General features: G+C 44.8%; 1 protein-coding gene across 7 annotated transcripts in view; it reads left to right on the top strand.

Annotated features, from left to right (window-relative positions):
* Sema5a (semaphorin 5A) overlaps positions 1-15,419 on the top strand; it is a 469,252-nt gene that overhangs the window by 11,093 nt on the left and 442,740 nt on the right. For 2 of the 7 annotated variants that reach the window (XM_052743000.1, XM_052743003.1), the window contains exon 2: positions 15,198-15,341. The exons of 4 other annotated variants lie outside the window; for them this stretch is intronic. The gene's annotated coding sequence lies outside the window, so the exon portion shown is untranslated. The remainder of the gene's footprint in view (positions 1-15,197; positions 15,342-15,419) is intronic. One more of the 7 variants, XM_052743001.1, reaches the window with a different exon arrangement.

Here is a 15,419-nt window from a genome sequence, read left to right as displayed (position 1 = left end):
TTCCCCACCTCCTGCCGATCATTTTCCTTTGCTTCAGGTCACACCAGGTAGTGCTGGACTGGTGGCTGATATGAAAGTATTTTCCTCCCTCCCTCCCCACTCCCACTTTTGTCTAGGGCACAGCTAAAAACATCGTCTCCATGCTTTTTATACCCGAGGATGTCCCCCTGAATGTAAGCTGTGTGGTGGTCCTGGGGGTGGGCTGGGGAGTGCAGTTTAGAGGTCTAGGAGGAGGAGGAGGAATCCGAGCAGAGTTGTGCAAGTCCAGACAGCGTAGTTGTTGCAGTTTCCAAGTCTACTCTGAAGTCAGGCCTGGAGCCAAATTTACTTTCCGTCTGCCAGCAGTGATGGAATTCCTCGGTCCCATCACCAGCTTGTGAAAAGAAATCATTCAGGGAAGTGCAAGCTGGCAAGGAAGAGTCGAGGAGATTCATTCACTTGAAAGCTTATGCCTGCCTGCAAATGTTATTTAACTTGAGCAATTTCTCCAGGCCCACCTGCCGAGTTTCCATCTCCCAGGAGGTTTATTTTGGTACATGGGAAAGCCAGTGGAGGACTCACAGCGGGGAACTTACAGGACACATCTGAGAGGCAAGACTAGCAGCATGGGCTTTTAGGGCGCCACGCTCACTACAACGTCATGGAGTCAGAGTGTGTTCCTGTTTTCCATTGCTATAATATAGTATCCAAGGCTGGGTAACTTAATAAAGAAAAGAGGGTTACAGTTCTAGAGGTATAAGGATGTGGCACCAGGGTGGCTTGGCACTGGTGAGGACCTCATGATGGGTGGCATCATAATGGTGAGAGCAAATTAGACAGGAAGTCACAGCCATGGGAAGGACCAATAGCAACCTCCCACGATACTCCACCTCTTAAAGATCCTACTACATTCACATCACCACACCAGGGTTATAATGTGATCCCTTGGGTGGCCACATCATCCTGTCATAGCAGCATCTAAATGCTTGGAGTTTAGTTCCTGCAACTGTAAACGAACAGGTTAAGACATCATGATGCTGTACCCCAATGATAAAAACACTCAGAAGATATTTCTTAAAGGAGTATGTACTGACTTTTTATTATTTCTTAATTTATATCCAAGGACCGAGGGTAGAGAGAAAATTGACTTACTTAGCCTTTGGAGAATATATCCTGAATTTTTGATGGGAGGAGGCTCTTCCAAGTGTTGATGAATGGAAAAGGGAAGATGTTCTCATATAGATTATAACAGAAAACATGTACTTCAGGTGCACGCAGTCATTCCCTCGATTGGTGAGTTCTGGTTGGTGGAGGGGAGCAGAAGAGACTTTGGAACATGGAAGATCTGACAGGTATTCCTCATTTGATCTGTGTGAATCAGAATACCTTGAGAATCTTCTAGAAACCTATAGTTGTTTGTTGTTGTTTTGTTTTTGTTTTTCCATCTTAGTGTCTAAATACCTTGTTCTTTTTTTTTTCTACTAAGGAAAGAATCATACTCTCCCGGCGGTCATATTATAGAGAAATTTAGTGGGATGAGGCTCGGCTCTGTTTTGTAATTGCCCCTCATGTCACCCAGTACCCTTGAGTTACTTTCCTTTCCTTGCTTGCTTGCTTAGTTGGCAAGATGGTTAGGGGTCAATTTGAGAAGGTCTTGAGAAGCAAAGAACCTCCCAAATCATGGAGCTCCCCCATGCAGACAATGGTGGCTCCACTTAGTGTCATCACACCCAGTATAAAATTAAATAAAGCTGGTACACACACACACACTGGTTTTCTCTGTTCTCTGCTTCCCAAGCAGAAGTTGGGTTTGTTTAAAGGGGAAAAAAAGATTGCAGCTTGGATCTTTCTAGTCGTTTGTGATCTTGTTACCTGCAAAAGAGCCAGGAAGCATCATTACCAAGTATGGTGCCTAGTTCCGGAATATTGGCAGCCTCTCTCTCAGAGTGGCTCTGCTGTGTCCTGTAACTAAGGTTGCAAGTTCATCCTCAATCTATAAGTCAAGGGTGCCTTTAATTAGTGTTGGCAATATACACACTTTTAATAGTTTCAAGACTTACTGTTAAGTACCTTTCAATGATCTTTTGGCATTTTGTGTTTTAATTAAAAGTATACATTCCCTGAAGAATTAGCCTTTGGGGCCAATCTTCCTGCCTTGAGGTTTCTAGAGATGGCCCTAAGTGGAAGAATTAGGGTTGCAATTGGAAACATGGCAGATTGTCATTAAGAGACCTGGACAGAGGGGTAATTAGCACATTGTTCATCATAGGGACTCCTGGGAGGCCCTCAGGGCCAAGTGTCCTTCTTGGGTTGTTCTTTAATTGCACTTTTGAATGAGCACAGAGTTGGCTACTGGGTTTAATTAAACCTGAGGGGCTAGCTTATGAAAACAAGTCCCATGCACACTAGGCAAGGCTGCTTTCTGGAGAGTCTTTAGGATTACCACGTTTATCTTTTTTTCCTCTTCTTAAACCAGCCACCAGTATTGACTTCTGTCAGCTGGCTCTTGGGCCTGATAATTGTGGCATGACCCAAACACAGTATGGTTGATGCTAAATATTTTAAAACCCTGGAGTAAAAAGAGCACCTGTGTCAGACAGATAAATTCATCTTTTGTGTCTTTGCAGATTCATGCAAAGCTAAAAACATAGATGCATTTATATAAAAGAGATTGGAGCACAGTTGGGAACTGGTAGACAGCTGAAGGAATATGTCAGTGTTTGAAATTCATGTTTGACAAGCTTTGCCCTTCTGAGGATTGGGAATTTGTTAGCTGTTTCTCCACATTAATTTAATTTAATTAAGTTAATCGGATTTATTTAACCAAAGGCACCACAGTTCAGTAGTTAGAGACTCAAGGAGTATGTCAAGTTGTATTATTTTATAGTGAATATTTCAGGTGAGTATTTTGTATCTAAGCTGCCTTAAACCCTCTGCTTACAATTATAGACATTAAATCCTGAGTTAATTATCTGTTGTTTAATTTTTGACTCCTAAAGTGAGACAACTATTAAAGAATAACCTGTGGAAGATTCCCCAGACCTCCTTAAGGAATTCTTTCTTGCATCCGGATGTGCCACCCGAATTGTAACTAGAAGCACATCTGTTGATCTCATAGTAGGTTGGAGTGTTCGGAGGGTAACTGGGCTATTTTTATCAGGTTCAAATGTGTTCAGTGCTGGATGATTTCCAATGCTCCAAAATTAGTAACAGCATCTTAGACAACACAGTGTCGAACACTCAGACAGTTTGGCACATTCAACATCATTGGATGTTCAACTGAAATCCAACACAGGCACGGGAGGCTTTGTTAAAACTAATATCTAACTCCCCGGAGAAAACGCAAGGTTAACCTGCGACTGTGGACAGAGGTCACTGAAGGTTTGACCAGGAGCTGGACGAGGGTGTGTGCTGTGCAGGACTGGAGGCTGTACCAGCTGCCAGAAGAAGGCTGTGAGAGACACAGCCGGGACATGCGGTGACACTGTGAAGGGACATGCAGAACAGCTGAAATCTGCTTTCTTCTTCTGTCCCATGCACATGAAAGAGAGGTCAAAGGACAAGGGTGGCGGGCCCCTCCAAGGCAGAAAGAACCTGGTTGTCATAGCAGCCTTTCATCTGTCGGAGAGGGAGGGGAATACCGTTGCCCTGTGAAAACATCTGTGACTCATGTGTGGCTCCCAGTCACCCCAGACACACATGATCTTCTCCTTGAAAGTATTGTGTGTGCATCTCTTGTGTCTAGGGACAGGCACCACCCTTACACAGATACGAAGCGCTGTCTTCTCTGCCTTATCCATTGATTCTATTTCCTCCCTTGAGTTTGTGTGTTTGTGAAATAATCCATGGTTTACAAAAAATATGGGCTAATTTCAATAGCTATATGCTGACAATTTCTATTGCCCAGCTGTAAACTGGCATGACAGAAGGGTAGAGTGGAAACATTTGTGTCTGGTTTGTTGAACACTGACTGCCTACTAGTCGACACGAACATTCCACAGAGCCCCTGAATCTGGAGGACACTCTTGAGGCTTTCCAGTTCTGTGTGCATCCAGGCCGGCTTTTCTGAGCCTTCACGGAGAGATGGTGCTCTCTTCTGCTTCTAAAGAGGGGCTCACACTGGGGTCTTACCAACTGGACTTGGGAGTTGCTTTTACTTGGCTAGCTCCACTGAAGACAATGGCACAGAGGGGAACCATCTTGCCTTCCAGGAAGCATTTCCTAGCTTTTGCTCTAGGCTGGCACTGTACCCTAAAGACAGTGTGCAGGAGCCAAGCATGGTTTTTATTCTCTCTACACCTGGTTTCCAGTGGGGAGATCCCTTGTCCTGGATCAGATGCCATTTTCTCTGCAGTGTGCCTTGAGAACATAAACTGATGTTCCAGGGTTAGTTGAACATTGTGGAGTTGCCAGGAGCCCAAGGCAGGGTCACAGTGGTAAGAGGAGAGAGGGAAGAGTTAGGCATGGGAGCAGGGAGTGTAGAAGCGGTCCTTAGTGTCGCCTTGCCTTGGTGGGGCTTCCTCACTGGGGTAAAGTGGCATGCAGGGAATTGGGAGCCATGGCAGAGACATGAGATTACTGCTCCTGAAGTGGCATTCCTGAAATGTTCTCCCCCATCTGTGTGTGTATGTGTTGGAGATTGAACTGAGGACCTTGTGTGTGCTATTCAGGTGCTCCATGCTCTACCCCTGAGGTACACACCAGTCCTGTTTTCTCCTTTTAACATAAGGTCTATCCTTTACAGTACAAGCCACCATAACAAAGGGTTGGTGGCTTTATCGCGTAAGACAGCTCTGTGTATGTTCAATGCTTGGGTCTCTGGCATTCTGCTGTCTGTCTGTCTGTCTGTCAGAGAGCACATTATATTGGATGGTGCAGTTCTCTGCATGCAGAGGTTGCCTTAAGTGAAAAAAAAAATGGCTTCAGGGTTACTAATTATATCTTGAACTGTTGGCAGGCTTCTCTTCGGCGGATCACAGGGAAGTTTGGGGCTTGTCATCTCTGTGTAGTATTTCTGTCCGTCTCACAGGGTCCCCAAATGCACAGCAGGTTTCTTAGTTTTTTTCAGGGGACAAAGGTCATGAATTGACTTTTGTGGCAGGATGTCCTTCCCCAGTGTGGAAATGGTCAGCAGTCAGGATGAGGAAGAGGGTCTTTCCAAAAGTGTCAGAAGAGCTTCAGGACATGAAATGGAAAACTAGAGGTGCTTGAAGCTCACTTCTGCTAAGTCCCTCGCCGAGTGCAGCTCCCTCTGCCTACCTGCCTTGCCTGTGTTGCAGCTCTTTAGCAGGGAGTTTGGAAAACTGGAATGTTCCTCTTTAAAGTGAGTCCAGCGTGTTGATCAAGATCCCTAACAAGTCTCCAGGCTCCAGAGAAGTGTGGGAAGCCACCTCCCATTTTTTAAAGGGTTCATATGAGGAAGAGAGAGGGATAAGAAACTTTTAGATAGAAAGATAGCGAAGAGGAGAAAGACAGAAACACAGGATAGCTTCAGGAGGACCTGGATCAAAATCCAACGGCCCCTCTGCCTCTTCAAAAGAGGTTTTTATAACAATGCCAAAAGGCGGGGCAAAGGACCTCCCCCTTGCTAGATAAAAGCACACCACACAGCCAAGTGTAGACCCTTCCAAACACCTGGCAACCATGCCCGTGGTCCAATCATCCCCTTATGCAGCCCTGCTGGGTAAAGCAAGCTCAGATTCTCAGACCGTGAGTAAGTTCTCACTAGGAAACCTCTATTGGTCTCTACAGAGAATCATTTCTGCCTTTCTCAAGCTCTCCTTGTGTGTAGACCCCAAGGGTCATGGGGCATGTTGGGCTCAGTCTAGTATTCAGTGTGTCCTTCAACATAAAAATGCCACACAGCATTTATTTCCCAAGTTGTGAGCTCACTACGGCAGAGGTGGCAAGGCACGTGACATCCACCCTTCCCCTCCTTTTGTCTCTATGGGAACCCGAGAGAGGGCCATTTAGGGGTAATTTTTAAAATAGGGAACAAATCATTGTGAAGGAGTTCTTAACTCTTTGTTATGCAGGAGTATTGTTATTTAAGATTTATTTGTCAATTATGAATGTGTTTTAGTGTTGGATATTTAATTTATATATACATACTTATGTTCCAACTCTCAATCAAATCATATGCATTCTAGAAAGACTATGTATAAATATACTTATGATCTATTGAATGATTCATGGTCATCTAGATGGGAGTGTCTCAGTTCTCCTACCATCAGCACCAACTATGTGTACCTCACTCTCCCTTCCTTTCAAGAAACACTCCCAGCCTTTTTCATTCTGTTCTTCATAGTATACGCCAAACTTAGCAAGGGGTTTGCATGTGCTGCGCACATCTGAGTGTGTTCACCTCTAAGAGAGCTGCGAAGGCAGAGCTCCAGAGCAAGGAAGGGAATTAGGCATCCATACCTCGTACTGGCAAATGCCCCTGATGTGATGCCTCCCTCTGGGGCTTCCCAGTGCTTTCCTGGCATTTGCCTTCTCTTTAGAAGTGGTGCTGGCTAGTGAGCCACCTAAGATAATAGCGACTGAGTATGTGAGTGTGACATCCTCTGGACTGAATGGTACTTGGGTTTCAGGCATCCATTCAGAAGGCTTAGTGTGGATTTTCTGTTGCAGCTGAGTAGTTCACAGAGGAAAAAGGTTTATTCTGTCTCATGGTTCTGAAAGTCTATGAGTAGATATACCTATTATGTATTACTGAGGCTTCATGATGATTCAAGTCAAAGTATGGTGAAGAGGGAGTGAAGGGCCCACGATGGAGAAAACCCTTCAAAGTGTGATGAAGAGGGAGCAAAGGGCCCATGATGGAGAAGACCCTTGGTGGTGGCCTCTTCAATGGAAGAACTACATAAATCCTTCCTAAAAGCGCTGCTACCTCTCGGTACCGTCATGTTGGCAGTTAAACTTCAGCATGCATTTGGATGGGAACAAAGAGCACCCAAGCCAAGTGATATCTTGAAGTTCCACATGATACCAGCAAGTACAAAAGGAGTGCCTGAGCATTGGCTTAGCAACAGCTTATCCAAAAGACTTCTATTCAGAAATCCATTCTGCTCCAATAAGCTTGTTCCTGAAAAGCTTTGAACAGAATAAATGAATAATAACAACCTAAGCGATGGTCACTTTCAAATATCCTCATGGGATTGTACAAGGATTTGAATACTAGGAGGGGCAGTCATTGAAGACAGGTCAGTAGTTTATAATGTGACCAAAAAGTTTGTGCCCAGCTCAGTCCATATCTTGATACCATTGGCCTATGGGTCAATGTCTGGAATATCTCTGGTGTCAGAATTTTACATGTTGAATTTTTTTTTTCTTGGTTTTTCGAGACAGGGTCTCTCTGTGTAGCTTTGTGCCTTTCCTGGGACTCACTTGGTAGCCCAGGCTGGCCTCAAACTCACAGAGATCCGCCTGGCTCTGCCTCCCGAGTGCTGGGATTAAAGGCGTGTCTCAAGTAATTTTGGTTCAGTGGCTCAGCATTTCATATTCATCGCCCTGTTCCATAAAGCTATTGGGAGGAACTGTGTAGCTACAGAACAGGGGCAGGTCATGCATGCAGCTCTTCAAGAGGGCAGGCTGCCCACCAGAGTGGTCAAGTGGAACTCTGACCTCTCTGGAAGGTGTTGACAGGTCTGGTAGCCAGGGAGGAGGCTGCGGACTTCTGCTTCAGTCATGCAAAGAGGAAATGGTGTGGGGCAGAGTTGGCAGACTCATATGGGAAGCCCTTTGTCCCCAGGGGCTGGCTGCCATCCCTGTAGCACATGGTCACCATCGTCAATGGTTCCTGAGGCTTGGTGTAGCTGACAGCTGGTTGTGCTTTCAGAAGTGGAAGAATGAGGAAGATTATAACCAGAACCATCTGGGTAGTGCCACAATAGGCTCAGCACTCTATGGCTTTTCCGTAAGTACCAAGTTCTGCAAATAAAAGGCCCGCATCTAAACACAGCCGAAGCTTGATGTCCTGCTGCCGCTCAGCATCGTCCCTGTCCTGAAACCCTGCGTTGACTTCCAGAGCTCAAGAGAAGGCGTTTCTTTTCTTTGGCAGGAACTTCTTATTTTTTCCCCCTCTTTTTGAAAGAAAACAAATTAAATCAACAAATGCATGTAAGTATAGTTTTATAGTTCAAGCTACCATCATTTATTACTCTGCGGCACAGTCCTCTTGGGAGCCTGAACTCCACTGGATAGTTTCCTGGGTCTCATCCAGTTGCAGTCACGTCTTTGCTGGCCCTGGCATAAGCGCAGCTGGCCTCTCACAACTGGGTGTAAGAAGCGCCTCATTTACATAGCTGATGCTCCAGGGCCAGCCTATGGCCTTTCTTCCCTCTGCACACAGGTTCAAGAGGAAGGAAATGCAAGTTTCCTGGCAGTGCCCAGAAAAAGGCACAGGCCTATTTCCTTTGAATACTTTTGGTTGCACAATTCCAGGGCTTTCCCAGATGTGCAAGGTTGGAGAAATTAAGTGTGCCCTGATGAGTGCGGGGCAAAGCACACTGCAGAGGAATGTGTGGGAGTGGTGACTGTGCAGAGGGCCATCTGTGGGAAAGGCCATCTGTCACTCCATTCCCCATGTGCAGGGTCTGGGAACTGAAGTCACGTGTGATCCTGGGCTTAAGGCAGTCACGCCTGCCTTCATGTCTCTGCATACAGGGCTTGGGGCACTAACACAGGGTAACTTCACCACACACAACACATACAGGCCAAACTTACACGTTATAGAATGGCGCATCCTTTGTACAGTGGTGGCTTTTGCTTCATGAATATTAGCCACACGGTTTCCTGCAGCAGCCTGGCCTTCTGGGTAATTTCAACATACTGACAGGGCAATGTAATTGTAGTGGTCATGAGAGAGGATTTCAGAAGCAGGTTGTATCTGAAGCACAATCCTGATGCATCCTGAAGGAGAACTTTGGACATCTGCTAAGTTGTTCCTGGCTTGTGCTAGTTCTGTGAACATTTGAAACTGTTCATACATGTTAGGCTGTTAGCATACTCCACAGCAGCAGTCTGTAATGCCAGTGGGTCTGACTCTTGGCATGAGCCAGTGAACAGAAATTGTTATAGCTGCGCTGTGGTTTGATGTCTTTCTCCACTTAGAAACCCATCCACTATGCAGCTGGTTTTCCTTCCTGGCTAGGTCCATTGCACACAGGAGCACCTTCACAGGGAAAGAGAGGGGTGGGAGGAAGGCAGCAACATTTGCTAAAAATACAATCAGGGCTGGGAGTTGCTGCTCCACTTTGCATAAGAGCAGACAGCTCAATGTTAGGGAAAGGGCAGTCTGCAGGTTTCTTATCTACCACTGCCCTATCAGATCCTCCGCAGATCCCAGGCTCTGGAGCACATTCTGGTTGACTTTCTCCCCTAGAAGCTGCAGAGAGGAAGGGAGGAAAATGGGTTCATGGCTTGAGGGATATCCACAGCAAGATGTAGCTGGATCCTTCTACCCAAAGCCTCAGCACATTCAAGTTCTGGTCAATGCTTTTCCTGCTCCATCTGGTCTCTGAATTGTGTCTTGTGTTCACCCAGCGCTTGAATTGCATTCTCCTTACAATACTCTCACAGGGAGTGTGGTGTGCCATCTGCCCCTGCAGGCTGACTAATGTCAGCATCTGTATCCCATTGGTTTGGTGGTATCCGGTCCTGCAAGCGAAGGGAGGGAAGGGAGAAGCTAAGAGTGCTGCTCTTCACTCGTGTGTGAGGAGGTTGATGGGTGTCAGTCTTTTAGCCCCTGTCAACCTGTTATAAGTAGGCTTCCCATGTTTTGAGCAGGATCCAAATCCTGGCCTCTGCTCGCTGCCCAGCACTCTCTCTGGCTATCAGGAAAAAGATAATCCAGGATCAGAATCCACAGTGTGAAGTTGTACTGGCCCAGCACTTCTTGGGGCCTCCAGTCCATCGTAACTCTCAAGACTATTGCTGCAGAGGCCTTGGGAGGCAATCAGCAAAGACACAGAGGCCAGAGTAGTTTTCATGAGAAATTGAGGGCATCGGATGTTGTTGGTTAGTCTCCCTGAGCTAGATAATCCTTATTTCCAAACTGACATCTTTATCAGACAGTGGACAGCCATTTACATAATCGAAGGCACTGGTGAATTAATTTTGATCAAATTGGTAAACTATGTTACCTGATGACAGACCTCATAAATGTAGTCTAAGAGACATTCAGTCTCCTTTATCTAAACATACAAATATCTACTTAGATACTGGGTTTTGCACATGCATCCTACTTGGCTTTTTAAATAATTATAAATGTAAATGTTTATCGCCATATTTTGAGAAGCTGGATAGTCAGAGGGAATGTACAGAAGGGTGCTGTCTGGATTCAGTGTTCTTTGTCTTTTTGGTTCATCAAACTCCCTGGAAGTGCCTTTCAATAGCAAGAGTGTTGCTGTGAGATGTTCAATTCAAGCTTTGTAGCAGTTACATTTTTAATGGAATATGTGGTTTATTAATGAAGAAAAGCAGCTTTTCACATATTTTCTCTCTGGTAGTAATATGAAGGGATCCCAGGGCTTCTAGGTCTCCTCATAGTTATTAAAATAGAATTTCTGCAGTCATTGTAGTTCTTCATCTTTCTGTTCAAACTTTATTCAAGATTAGAGATTGCAGAAATGCACCCTTTTGCTCTAGATGCTGTCATTTTGCATAAAGCAGAATAAACTTTCCTAAATCCCTGAGATCCCATGTCCATCCCTATATTGCTCTGCATTTAAAGAAAAGTGGCATTTCTCAGTTTCCTGCCCAAGGAAATTTGACCTCTTCAAATGCTTCTCACTGTTCTCACTGAGGACAGGGCCTGCAAAGAAGTGGGTGCATTTCTTGGTGTCCTACTGCTCCAGTGTCCCTGGCTTTTGTGACAGGGCCATGCGCAGCCTTTATCATCATTTTCTACCCTTGCTGATGGACATTGCTTTCCACCTGAGTGTGAGCTGCTTTGGGACCTGTGACCCTGAAGCCTAACAGAGATAGTTTAGGGGACAGGGTGGCAGGAGCCTGTGGGGGAGCTCCCCTCCTCATGGAGGATCAGGAAGCAGAGAACAGAGGAACAAGGGGTCAGTCCAATATTCTGTGTCCTCTCCTTAATGCCCTATGTCTGCTACTCAAGCTGCACAAGTCCCATACTAAGCATTCAGAACACAAGTCAGCGGGTGGCATTCTGCATCTGAACCAGCCCAAGACCTATCGCATCAGACCCCAGGCTCTTTCTCAGGTTCTGTGTCACCTCTGAACAGTCAGAGAACACAGTTAAGGACTTATTTTATATCACTTTCATCCCCTCTTAAAGTTATTGCCAGTTAGTTGATAAAAATGTTGAATTAAACCTGGGATATTTCAGACTGCAAGGGCCACATAATCTCTGTCATGACTCCTCATTGCTGCCTTTGTGGCATGAAAAGTAGCCATTTGCAGCTTGCAGATGTGTGTGTGTGTGTGTGTGTGTGTGTGTGTGTGTGTGTGTGTGTGTGTGTGTACACATAGTGCTGTGGGATGGTCTGTATGTCACATGTGTTGCTGATTGGTCAATAAATAAATCACTGATTGGCCCGTGGCCAGGCAGGAAGTATAGGCGGGACTAACAGAGAGGAGAATTGAGAGAACAGGAAGCTGGGTGGAGGAGACACTGCCAGCCACCACCATGACAAGCTGCATGTGAAGATCCTGGTAAGCCACGAGCCATGTGGCAAGGTATAGATTAATGGAAATGGATTAATTTAAGCTGTAAGAACAGTTAGCAAGAAGCCTGCCACGGCCATACAGTTTGTAACCAATATAAGTCTCTGTGTTTACTTGGTTGGGTCTGAGTGGCTGTGGGACTGGCAGGTGAGAGAGATTTGCCCTGACCATGGGCCAGGCAGGAAAACTCTACCTACACATGTTTCAATAAAACTTTATTTACACAAACATCTGTGGGCCAGATTTTGTGGACAGATGACAGTTTTCAATTTCTTCTTAAAAATCTTCTAAACAATCTGTTTCAGTAGTTCAGTAATGGCACACTATTGGCATTTTTGTGTAATTAATTGTGCTGCTATTAATATGTGCTATTTTGTTGTATGTCTTATCACCATCTGAACTATGTATGCCATGCCTACCCATCTGTCTCTTCTCCCTCTGTTTTGTTAACTTGTTTTTAGACATCATTTATGTTTCATCCAAAGCTTTAAGTGACTCGAACATCCAACATACACACATTAATGTTCATATTTATTTGTTTGTAATTGTGTTAATAATAGTTGAGAATGTGAAAAATCCTTTCAATCTGACCAAAATGTCTTCATTATTTTATATAGTTATCTTTAATAGCTGTATTTCTTTCCTGAGGCTACTGTAACAAACTACTCCATATTTGGTGTAACAAATTACCCCATATTTGATTGCAATAACACTCAGTTCTCTCAGGTTTGGATGTTGCCTGCTGGTTCCTTCAGGAGACAGTTCTGAGTTCCTGACATTGCCCACCCCCGCTCCTGGCTTCAAATGTTTGGAGGCCGTCCTTGGCATTCCTTGATCTTCTTGTTTGGTCACATGGAGTTCTCTGTGTGTGGTTTGTGTCTTCACATGGCCTTCCTACATAGACAACAGTCACTGGATCCATATTAATCCAGCATGACCTCATTGTAATTTAATTAATTGCATCTGCAAAAATCCTATTTACAAATAGCATGGTGTTTGAAGTCCTGGGTGGACCTCAACGTGTTGTGTGTGGTGGGGAACTACTAGACTCCATGGCCATGTCCCTGGTGAAGGAGGAGGGAACCCTGTGCATTTTGATGCAAGCCTTGGTAGGTCCCGGGAGCTTCCCTCTCCCTGGGGAGCCTCCTGGCTCCTTTGCATTTGATCTGGTTCACGGAGTGAAGTTCCCGGTGCTTACTAAGCATTCCTGTTTGTCTTTGCTTGTGTGTCTACTCCTCCTCCTGCCAACTGTTGTTAGACACTGTCCTGCTCTGGCTCCATAGCCAACTGGTGTCAGCTAGGGGTGGAGGAGGGTGATTATTCAGTGGTAATTTCTCACTTGCTGCTAAAATATTGAGTCCTGTTTCCTTCCCCTTTGACCTTCTTCTGGCCTTTTACATATTTGTATAAAGAGTCAGGGCTTATATTGCATTTGTTTTGATTTCTGAGCTTTTGTAAGTAATTTTTTCCACAGTATGGAAAGGTTGTAATTTTAGCTACAACTTGAAAATGCTATGAAAGTTTTTTAGTTTAAATTTTTTTCTTTTGGTTTTTAGAGATAGGGTTTCTATGTGTAGCTCTGGCTGTCCTAGAACCCACTGTGTAGACCAGGCTGGCCACAAACTCAGAGATCCACCTCCCTCTGCCTCCTGAGTGCTGGGATTAAAGGCGTGTGCAGCCACCAGGCTGCCCTTGAAGAAACCAAACCCACCCTCTCTAAGAAGCTTGTATCTCTCCTGGGACTGTGACAAGGCTGGAGTCGTGGTACACACATTATAACATTAAAATGAAACTGTGGGCAACTGCTCTGCTCACCTTTGCTGGACTCACCTTGACCTCTGGGGACAAGTGGCTACCTCAGTGCTCCCTGCTCTCAGCTTCATTCTCAGCCTCATTAATCCCTGGATTGAAGTCATTCATTTCTGTTATATAAATAAAGAATGGATTTCTTGAGGTGGTATTAAACATTCTGATTAGCTATGCAAATTAAATCACTTTAATCACTCACTAATTGCTTTATCAAATTTGACAAAATACAAAAACTCCAAGAGTATACTTGTATAGTCCTTGGGAAAGAAAAAAAATCCCATTTCAATAATAAGCAATGGGAGCCACATATTTCCAAGTGTATAAAATCTAGGCAGACTCAATTTCAATTGAAAAGCAATTTTGTCAAGAGTGGACAGGAATTCTACATTTGGAATGCCCAGGGGTGACATGGAAACATACAGTGTGGCCTTTGTTCAGAAACACATTCGATATGTACCAGTGTCCATTAAATATCATCAGTGTGGTGCTTACACTGAACTTGAAGGTTTGGTTGAATATTCAAACTCTTTTTTTTTTTCTTTTTGTCTGAAGGTGAGAATCAGAAACCCTGGGGAGGGGGGAGCTGTCTTTCTGGGCCCTCTTTTCTGGAGCTTTCCTTCTTTTCTGTACAGTCCACATAGCCTGAGTGCTCCCGAGGTGTGTGGTCCTTCACTACATTAGCCTGCTCTCATCCAGGTTGTCAGCATCCTTTTCTGAGTAATCTGTGGGTGTGTATGTTACATGAGGCTGCAGAGATGACAGGGAAGAAGTGAGTTCTGTTCAAGAGTTTTTGCAGTGTAGGTGAGGTCACTTGCATGAGAGGCTGCCTAGGGCCCTTCTGGGGCATAACTAGTCTGTTCTTCAGGAAACAGGTGGCATCTCACCAATGCCTGAACCCACAGAGACAGTGAGGAGCCTGAGGACACAAATGAGAGACAGCAGTACTTCATTATCAAATCTGATGTGTGACCTGTGTGGTCACCGGGCAATGCTGTCATCTCTGGTGAATGCTTCCAGAAGGTGCACAAGTCACCTCCATGGAGATGGGACCGCCTCCTGGGCAGCCTCAGCACTGCACAGAGGTGAAAGGGGCTCATGGCATGAAGGAAAGGAAGGGCTTTTGCTGGGGAGGACTCTGGCTGTGAGAAGGACAGTGGATAGGAAAGGAAGTCTCCCTAGTACTTTATAGGCATAGAAGAAAGAGCTAGAATCAATGGGTGGTAATGGTGGTGGTGGCGGTGGTGGTGGTGGTGTGTGTGGGCACTTAATAATTCAGAGCCTTAAGGAAATGCAGTGGCTGGCTTTGGATCCTCTGATTGATTTGATAACCCACTTAGCAGGAATAGGTGAATGATCCTGAATGATTAATCTCTGAAGTTGTTTCAAATTCATCTCTTTTTGTCTGTTTGTTGAACACTTTTTTTTTTTTAAGTCTAGAATCAGTATTGTGGGGAGAAGATACTTGCGTATTTTAAACCAAACACAATTTCAACATTTTGTAGAACTTCGGGATATGCAGAAAAGCAACTGTTAGCTTGGGAATTTCTGTTCAGTCTACTCACATTTCTTTGCTGTTTCCTCCTTATGATAGTGTGGTTCCGTCGTCTGAGCACTGATGATGTGTCATTAATGAACTATCCTTAACGGTGATCATTAACGAAGTCAAGCGTTCATTCAGCTTTCTCAGGTTTCCCCTCACACTCTTCTCTGTCCAGGACCCCATCCAGGACATCACGGGGCTTGTACTCACTATGTCTTCAGACTCTTCAACTCGTTGACCATTTCTCGACTTCGATTTTGGTGACCCTGATGGCTTTGAGGAGCTTGGATCAGAAAACTTGCACATGTTTCACAGTTGGGTTTGTATGAATTTTTCATTTTGACTAGACTATAGTTATGGTTTTAATGAACTAACCTGCATTTATTATTATTTTTTT

This window comes from Peromyscus californicus, unplaced genomic scaffold (assembly GCF_007827085.1).
Source record: "Peromyscus californicus insignis strain IS unplaced genomic scaffold, ASM782708v3 Scaffold_18__1_contigs__length_77618521, whole genome shotgun sequence".
Lineage (NCBI taxonomy): Eukaryota > Metazoa > Chordata > Mammalia > Rodentia > Cricetidae > Peromyscus > Peromyscus californicus.
The sequence above is the reverse complement of the archived record's forward strand: the minus strand, read 5'-3'. Positions and strand labels throughout refer to the sequence as shown.